At 39.5% G+C, this 9,537-nt stretch overlaps 1 pseudogene; it reads left to right on the forward strand.

Annotated features, from left to right (window-relative positions):
• Positions 1-1,119: 1,119 nt before the first annotated feature.
• LOC148016106 (threonine synthase, chloroplastic-like) lies at positions 1,120-2,420 on the forward strand (annotated as a pseudogene).
• The last annotated feature ends 7,117 nt before the right edge of the window (positions 2,421-9,537 follow it).

Genomic DNA, 9,537 nt, shown 5'->3' on the forward strand with positions numbered 1-9,537 from the left:
AGAAGGGAAGGTAAACATTGGACTATGTACTACTACAAACACAAAATTGATATTATATTTTAGTGTAGTGTGAGCCTTAGACGCTCCTGGTCGTGAGGCCGTGTGGGGTGTCTCGTGTGTCTTAGAGGTCCGGCTATTGCTAGAGAGCGAGTGTCAGGCATATTTTAGGTCCTGACATATTTTTTCGATGTTTGTAAGAAATATTGGGTTAAAAAATTCAGTCCTAATTAGCCCAATAATAGCATGTGTAAGATTTTCTTTCATTGAGGATAGTGGTAGTCAGTGATAAGAAACATCCTAATCAAGAGGGGTGTTGATCGAGACTACACCTATGGTTTACCATGAACTGTACTAAACATGCCACTAGGAATCTTTGCAACACATGTATTAGATATGTTATTTGTTGTGCCTCTCTCACCTTTATGAGATTCTAGCTCAGCAATTCCTATGTCTTTTGTTAGATGTTGTATCATTCTTTGTAGTGATTTGAAATAGGAAGAAAATGAATGTAAGATGGACTCAAGAGATGTGCATAATGCAATGCAAAGCCAATATTTGTAAATGCAACAAGTTGCCAATGTAAAGGCTTCTTTTATCACAACAATGAGTTAGTGGGATGGTCTATTTATTCTTTAAATATTTGTATGCATTAGGGCCATTGAAATAAAATTTTCCTTTGCTCATGTTTCAATGCATGTGTATAATGTACTCCCACTTATCATAGCTATAGAAGTGCTAAGAAGAAATTCCAATGCAAGGTTGCAGCTACTACAAACTCCATTCAAAGGTCATTCATGTGCTTTAATAGGGTGTGCAATGGTAAATCACAACTAAATTATTATTCTTTTGTTTGCATGAGAATTTTTTGTCATGCAAAGCTCAAAGAGAATATTGAATAACATAGTTATCTATCTAATATAGCTTGTCGAATGCTTTTTTAAGTTGAACTAGTAAGATGAGTTAGCAAATAGTATTTTTTGACAATATTTTCTAGCTAAACCAATAAGAAGAGGTGGAGTCTAAATAGAGCACTATTCATTAGATTTTCTCACCCATGGATACTCACCTCTTCTGCTTTGGCCTCTAGGGAAAAGAAGGCAACTGACCACATCCGTGACGATGCCTACCACCATGGTTTGTTCAAGCTACCTACTACCTTCTTTGCTAAGTGAGTTCCTTTTATCCCATATGACCCTATCGACGAGGAGTATTTAGCGGACAAGGTTGTTTACAAAATCAAGGATGTTTTTCTTCTTGATGTTGAGCATGATATGGAGGCCCTAAGAAATATGGTGTAAAGTAGTGGAATTCTATTCGATTCCTATGCCAATAAATACACTTGGTTGTTTTGGATTTGTTGCTTAGAGCAAGAAAGAGTGTGTACTTTTTGAGATGGACAATGATGATATTGAAAATTCTTTTCAAGGGATTTGAATTTGTTCCATCATGTAGAGTGATTTTGCACAATGAGATGCTAGATTTGAATGACTTCTGGGTAAAGTAGTGTGGTATTAGTCATGTGAGGAGCTTTAAGGATCTTGGCATGATAGTCTTGGTTAGTCAAGTGAAGAAGCAAAGGAAAATGAATAAGGCTGTCATCATTGATGTCAATTGTGCATCAACTATTGATAGTTTTGTAGCACTTTCAACTTATTGTACTACAACTAGTATTCCTCCTATTGTATTTTTGCTAGCAAACAAACTCTGAATTACCCAATTGGTGCAAGGAATTTCCAATGGGGTAGTATTATTGAGCTTGGACACCAATTTTGATAGGTGCATGTGTCCAATTTGAGAAGTGAGAAAAGTAATGCCTATATACTTGGCTAATTCTTTATAAAGCCTTCGCTTTGAAGGCTAGAAAACTACAGCCATAGAGATTTTGGGTGGGAGGTTCCTGACTGGGTTATTGTACCTCAAAGAAATCTTGGGAACATCTATGCTTCTTGTGAGGGGTTTGTTATGTGCAAAGAACTTGGCTTGACTAATTAGATTCCCATGGTAGTCGATGCACAAGCTACAAATGCCAATCAGTGTATCTGTATTATAAGACCAGATGGAAGAATTATACACTTATGAAGGCATTATACACCTATGAAGGCCAATCCCACTTTTGCATTTTCTATTGAAACTAGTGATCTAGTATCCATTAATTGTGCAGCTTATGCCCTTTGAAATTGTGATGCGATTGTAGAAGAGGCTATAGAAGAAGAACTAATGGATGCTAGTGCTTTGGCTAATACGATTAGAATGTTTACTTGCCACATACTTGTGTAGCATTGTCTGCCTTGATGAAATTGTGAGAGAAGAATGTAATTAGGCCAACCAATCATACTATTTTTGTGAGTACACCTCATGGCATGATGTTCAATCAATCCAAAATTATTTATCAATTGAAGGAGATATTAGAGTTTCAGTGAAAGTATGCTACCCTCCCAATTGAAATCAAGGTTAATTTAGGGTTTGTCATATGCACATTTTTGAGAAGGAAACTAACCAAGAGTGTCAATATCTTTGAGGTTACTGGCACATCTCATGTTTCAAAAATCCAATGGCTGCTGAATTTGCAAGATATGGATAATATATGCAATGTTTGGTTTGGCCTTGAGGGACCTATTCCATCTAGCCAAATTTGAGTTTGGTTCCTATCATTTCAATGGATAGCATAGTTTGGTAGCAAGTATTATGTTGCATTGTTGTTTGTATTTTGGTGGATTAAAAAAATGATGAGGTGTAGACTTTGAACATTGTATCTTCTTTTTGTAGGATTCCATGGAATGGTAAACAAAACAACCTTATCGATAGGTTTGAACATCTGTCTTGTACATTTTTTTCATGAGAACTATTGATAAAGATAGGACTTGATATGTATATATAGTTTCTTTGTATGCTATGTGACAGATTTGATGGTAGAGCTCTCCTTGATTTCATTTGTGAGAATGATGGGAGATATTGTGTCCCAAGAGAAAAAATAGAGAAGGAGGAAGAGCTAGAGGAACTTATGAAATTTGAACATTATCAAGATTTGATTAAACACAAATGGCATGGATGTCTGTAATCTCTTCTCGGGGAAGATACTATATGTATATCCTCTACATCATGTGCGTTCAAGGCCTATTTATAAATATCCCTATCTCTAAAATTTTCCTAAATAAAATATGACTCTTTTCTATTCAATCTGTCAAATAATCCCTTTATACTACATTCTTCTATATGTAAAAAAAGTATAAAAATGGTATTTTAAAAGTACCTTATTTTGAACCCATGTGATGCATGCATACATTCATGAATAACTTACGTAAGAATCTCTTACATCTTAATAATAACAATGATATAGTTGTGTCCTTTATTGCAAGTACATTTATGTTTTCAAAATTTGATAAGGTCAGGGTCTGGTCTACATTTGTGTTTATATTTCTGTTGTATGTTTGTTTATTCAGTCAACAATGAACAAGATTTGGAGGATGTTGAACAGGAAGAACTAGAGGCAAAGGCTATAGCACATTTTGTTTATTCAGTCGAACAATGAACAAGGTCTGGAGGATGTTGAACTAGAGGCAAAGATTGTAGCACCTTTTGTGTTAGATAAGTGAGATGCCTCCATTTACGTGTTTTTTAAATTATATTAAGTATAACATGGTTTAAGAGAGAGATAATACTTGTGTTAGTTGTAGGCAAAGGGTTGCACAGTGTATCCAACCTGGTATAGGTACATATGCACAAGTGGGATTTGTGTACGATGGCAAGAGTGAAGAAGACTATGTGCTTTCTCTAACAATGTTGGGTATAAATAATTATGCTATCCATGATCTAGAATTGTTAGCTGTCATCCATGCTCTAAAGCTTTGGAGACACTACTTGTTGGGTAACAAGTTTAAACTAGTAATGGATCATAAAAGTCTCAAGTGGATCTTTACCCAGAACGAGCTCAACATGAGGCAACGTCAGTGGATTGAAGTGCTGGAGAAGTATGACTTTGAAATACAATACCGACCTGGAAAGGAGAATGTAGTTGCTGATGCACTCAGTTGCAAGGCATTCCTTAATTCTCTAATATTGCAAAATCCATCAATAGTTAGATCTCTAGCCACAAAGGTGTCCATGCCAAACAACCCAATACTTGAGCTAGCTAGAGAGGAAGCATGCCATGATTCATCCTATCAAAAGATGCTAAGGGAGATCTCTATCAAGGATCAGGACCAAAAGCTATAGGCTAAGTATCATGAATTCTCTATCAATCATTAGTGATCATGATTCTCTCTTCACATCACACTTCTGGAGAGCTATCTTTGAAGCCATTGATAGTCAACTCTGTTTTAGTACAACTTACCATCCCCAAACTGATGGCCAAACACAGCGAGTCAATCAAGTCATTGAGGATATGTGAAGGGCACACTGCTGTCGTGAGCCAAAAAAGGTGGATTCAATACTTGCCTTTGGTTGAATTTTCCTACAATGGTTATTACCAACAAAGCATTCAGATGACCCCTTTTCAAGCATTGTATGGTCATGACTGTTGAAGTCTGCTAAACTTCTCAGATCCAACCTTAAGGATTGAAGCTTCAAGGTAGATGTTGGAAGAGATGGATGACCAAATAAAGTTAATAAGACAGGACATCCAAGCCGCCAAGGATAGACAGAAGGCATACGCGGATTTGAAGCGTCAAGATAGAATCTTTGAGGAAGGAGACATGGTCTTCATTCCCGTACATCCAAAGAAGAGTTCTCTATCCCTAGGAGATTGCAAGAAGCTAAGTCCAAGGTATTGTAGACCATACAAGATCCTCAAGTGCCTAGGACCTAATGCTTATAGACTGTAACTCTCAGAGAACCTAAAGGTTCATAATGTATTCCATATCAGCCTACTCAAGAAGTATGTACCTAATCCTAACCATGTACTTGATGACCAACAAGTTGTGATGCCTAGTCAAGGAGTCCTTGAACTAAGGCCTGACAGGATCTTAGATGTTAGGGAGAGACAACTGAGATCCAAAACCTTGAGAGAATGCCTCGTCCAATGGAAAGATTATCCCGAGGAAGATGCCACTTGGATGGATGAAAGCACTCTCAAACCATCAATATCTCCAATTTATCTCGAGATGAGGACATCTGGATTCCTCTAAGGGGGAGAGAATGTAATATTTCTGCTAAAAATATTACAGAGCCATGTGAAGTTTCGGGCAAATGTCAATGACAGCTTTGTGGTTACAAATTGTTCGATCTTTAATAATACACTCTTCACGGGCCGAACAAGACTTAGGACTAAGGTTTAATAAAAACCGCATTCTTTATAAGAACCTCCTCTTAGGAGGCCAAAAGGATAATTTTTGGAAATATGACAAATTTTTTTGTGAATTATTCCCTCCTTCCTCCTCAGCTGAGGGTCATGCTGGAGGAGAGGGAGAGAGAGGCGCAATGACTGTGCACCTCGCTGGATGCCATGGGGGGGTGAATGCCATGCATAAGGCTGTGTGGGGGAGGGAGGATGCCCTCCCTTCACCCTATAAAAACCCCCTATGGGGGGGGGGGAGGGGTGAGTAGGAAGGAGGGCAGACTGTGATATAGGACGGGGATGCCACCGTTGAAGTGGAAGGAGACAACGTAACGCCGCCTGAGGTGGAGTCGTGGAGGAAGCTATGTGAGAGAGAGGCAGTGGAGCCACCAGCTGCCGCGAGGAGCGCCGCCGAAGCCATCATCTCGGCCCTAGCCGCCAGCAAGCCGCCATTGAAAACATCTTCCTTCTCCTCCACGTGTTGTAAGCATGCTTGCAGAAGCTTCCAAGAAGCTTATTGGAAGCTTCTAAGGGGAGGAGCTAAGCCCCCCTTCTTGAGGCTTCCTTAAGCCTTCCTCTAGAAGGTTTTTTTTTTTAAACTCCTTTCACCCCCGTTTTTTCTACCAAGTCCATTTTAAAACACCCCCCCTAGGATTTAAAACCCCCTTCCTGTGGGTCCCATCCAAGCCTTAAAAAAGCTCATTAAGCCCTTTCTTTTCCCCCCCACAAAATTCCTTAAAAGTCATTAAAGCCCCCTTCCTATGAGGCTTTCATAAGGCCCTTTCCTTGTGTTTTGTTTATAGATAACCCCCGAGAATCAACCCCCTTTTTCCCCCTTTTTATTCCATTAGCCGGGTTTTTAAACCCCCTTTCCATGGACCCTTTTCCCTTTACCCCTACAAAATGGTTTTTATAAACCAAGAACTTAAGCATCCTTTCACCTTGGATCCTCCAAAATTGAGAACTTTCCCTTAACTTTTCCACAAAGTCATTTCCGTCTCCCATTGCATTCCTACACAAGCCTTTTTAAAAACCATTTTGTGAAATCCCTAATTCAAGGAGGAAACCTATAAAGCCTTCTAAAGCCGACTCCGAAAGACGGTGCAAGTGGTCAGAAAGGGAGTTTCGCGTTCGAAGGAGAGGGGCCAAGATCATAAGTCCACGACGAAGGCGAGAAGGTCGAAGTCTTGATGGGTCCTAAGAAGGCACAAGGCGCAACCGTAGGAGGATCATCTCCTAACATCCATGTGGACATTTCACCACAAGTTCAGGTTTTTCTTCCTAAGTTTTGTTTAACGTCATAATATTTTGCTTGTGCATAGATCATTTATGGAATTAGGATGCACTTTTTCGATTGAAATACCTTGGCTAAATTAAAGAAAATAACTTCGATCAAAGAATTGGTCATTTGTATTAAACAAATGAAAAAGAAGAGCACAAGTTCTCTATGCATTCCTAGCAAGTGGTTTTTCTGCATTGCAAAGTAACGAACTTAGATTAACTATTGCCCATCTTTAAGAGTTGAATTATTCGAGTAGGCATGGAAAGAATAAATCGCATGTCGCATTATTAGGCATCTTTCCTTCGAAATAATTCATTAAAAGAAGATTGCTAATAATCCATAGGAACTTGCAAGGCATGGAAATGGTTCTTAAGCTGCATGAAGTAGATTAAACTCTAGTCAATTGGCTTAAATCTCAATCAACTACGTAAATAGTTACGAAAGGTTGTGTAATATTCATTCAGGCGTACGAATATCTCATTTAGAAAAGAAGTTAGGAAAATGTTGCATGGTTCACATAAAACCCTAATGCTTAGTACCATGAATCTTGAATGCATGTTCTAGAAGAATCAATAGAAGTTATGCCCTAACTTAGCATATGCTTTGATTTTAACCAGAAAAGTAGGGTTTGTAAATCTACTCAAACGTAGGCAATGAATCATGTGGTTACGAAAGTGGTATCGTAAATATCTTCAAGAATAGACAAGTAAATTGGTTTAACGTAAAACACCTAAACCGCGAGGGACTCATTCAAGAATGGTTAAAGGGATGCAACATATCCCAAGTGTTAACTGGGATTTAGCATGTTGAAGACATGACCTAATCGCTTTTATTGCCAAAGATGAAACTCTTGAACCTAAAGACTTGCCCACATTCACAGAATGTGGGACAATAGGACGTACTTGCGAGAGACGATCTAGGGATTTTACCCTAAGGATCGCTCGCTAAAAGGATGAAATTCGATTTGAATTTGGAACCTTAGGATCGACAATGTCGGCCTAGTGCAATGGGGAACGGATTGTTATGAAGACACCCTAACCCTGTTTCCTATCTAATCATGATGTCGTGATTAGAAGACCCCATTTGATGGGTACAATAGTCCCATAGTTTTGTTGCAACACCTGTGCAACAAGTTGTAGTGTCGCATGATCTTGTGAGTTGATCATAAGGGAATGGCCAATTCCTCGGAATGAGATTGGCAAATTCTTATGCAAGTTTATCTTGCAACATGATGAATAATCGTCTTAATATAGTACCTTTCTTGGGTAAAGTAACCAAGATACGGGGATTAGATATTTGCTTGGAAGCAAAAGACCAATCGGTAAATTGGAATAACATATTTACTGCTAATAAAACTTAAGGTATTGGTTAAGTTGGGTTAGTAGGGTACGGCCCTAACCCAAGGATATAAGGATTAACAAAAAAACCCTTGGGGATCTTGCCAAGTCGTAATTGATCCCAGATCGAGTGCTGGATGCATTCGGAAAGAAGGATTCACTCCTTAGCAGTTGACCAAATAACGACCAATGGAAATGATTGTGCTTGTAACAGTTTTAAGACCACTGTTTTGCTTTGTTTGCTCAAATATTTAAAGGGTGAAAAGATATCTAATGCTTTAGGTTGAAGGACTGAAGGGAGAGGCAGCTTCAGTTACCCCCGACTGCCTGCCTGACCCTAACCAAGGGGGTTGCTAACCGTGCTGTGGGAATGTGGACTGAACCCACTGCGAGAGGTCTCTTCGTTGAAGCGCTACTTGGAGCAGGAGGACGCTTGGATGCCAGAGGGGGCTCTGGTCGTAAATTCCTCACCTTCCGGGCCCTGCAAAAGAGGCCAATGTGACTCGGGATTGGATCTCGAGGCCCGCATACTAGTCTATGGGCGAAATCTTAGATTAGTAATCCTTTTGGATTGCTGGATAGCCTTCGGGCGGATTATGGATAAGCCTACGGGCTGGACTTTATAAATGTATTTCAAAGATAAATATGATAAGCTGTTGAAAAGGAACTTGTTTGACATTACTTTTCTATGTCAAGTGCTATGATTACGTGAAGGAACTAGTGCCTAACGGGCTAGTTAAGGAAGTTGATTGATGCATGTACAACTAAATGTGGTAGGTAATTAGATAACTAAAACAACTTGAGAAAAGTGCGGTGGATGTGACCATGGGTCCGTCCTACACATGGGTGGTCCCGGTTGGCCGGGAACTTTTCTCAATCATGATGGACAACAAGAAGATCGTTTCAAAGGACACGAACAACAAGGGCGCTGACCTAGTGTCTAGGTTATGATAATCCCGATTCACGTTGTTTTAGGGGAATGGAATGGGACTATGCCTTATGGTAGAGAGGTCGAGCCTTGCATCCCTCTCGTTTCCCATTCTCCTTGAACCAAGTGCAGCGTGAATCCGCTTCGGACCTGGTGTTTCTACATAAAGTAGTTCGCTCGGGTTGGACACTAGTTGCCATTTAGGAAATGACCAATAGGAAAAACCCTGATTCAGGTCGGTCCTAAGTGGGAATGGCTAGAATACTTTCGGTACGTAGCACACGTGGAAAGTCCTAGATCGCAAACCCCGTAACATTCTATGGGAGTGCCGGGAGAAGCTTTCTAGACATCCTTTCCGATGGACTGCTAAGATGTGTCTTCAAGACAACAGGTGGACACGTTACACTAGAAGTGAGATAGGTCAAATGATGTCTTGCCCAAAAAAATCACAAAGAAGGCAGAAAATTGATGGCATATACAAATTTGGTTTTGTGCTCTTTTAGATTCTATTGTGGCACTAGAGTGGAACTTCAAAAATCAAATGGCTGCTGAATCTATTGGATGTGGATAAAAGGTGCATTCTTTGGTTTGTCCTCAAGGGTTCTATTTACTATGATGATTTTTAACACCTTCATGGTATTTTCATGTCACTAGTGACCCTTTGGTACTTAGGGATTTACCTTCATTTAAAAAAAACACATGCAACACCTACACTAAT

This window comes from Lygodium microphyllum, chromosome 23 (genome assembly GCF_053477565.2).
Source record: "Lygodium microphyllum isolate KBCC chromosome 23, Lygodium_microphyllum_v1.1.10, whole genome shotgun sequence".
In the NCBI taxonomy this organism is placed as follows: Eukaryota; Viridiplantae; Streptophyta; class Polypodiopsida; order Schizaeales; family Lygodiaceae; genus Lygodium; species Lygodium microphyllum.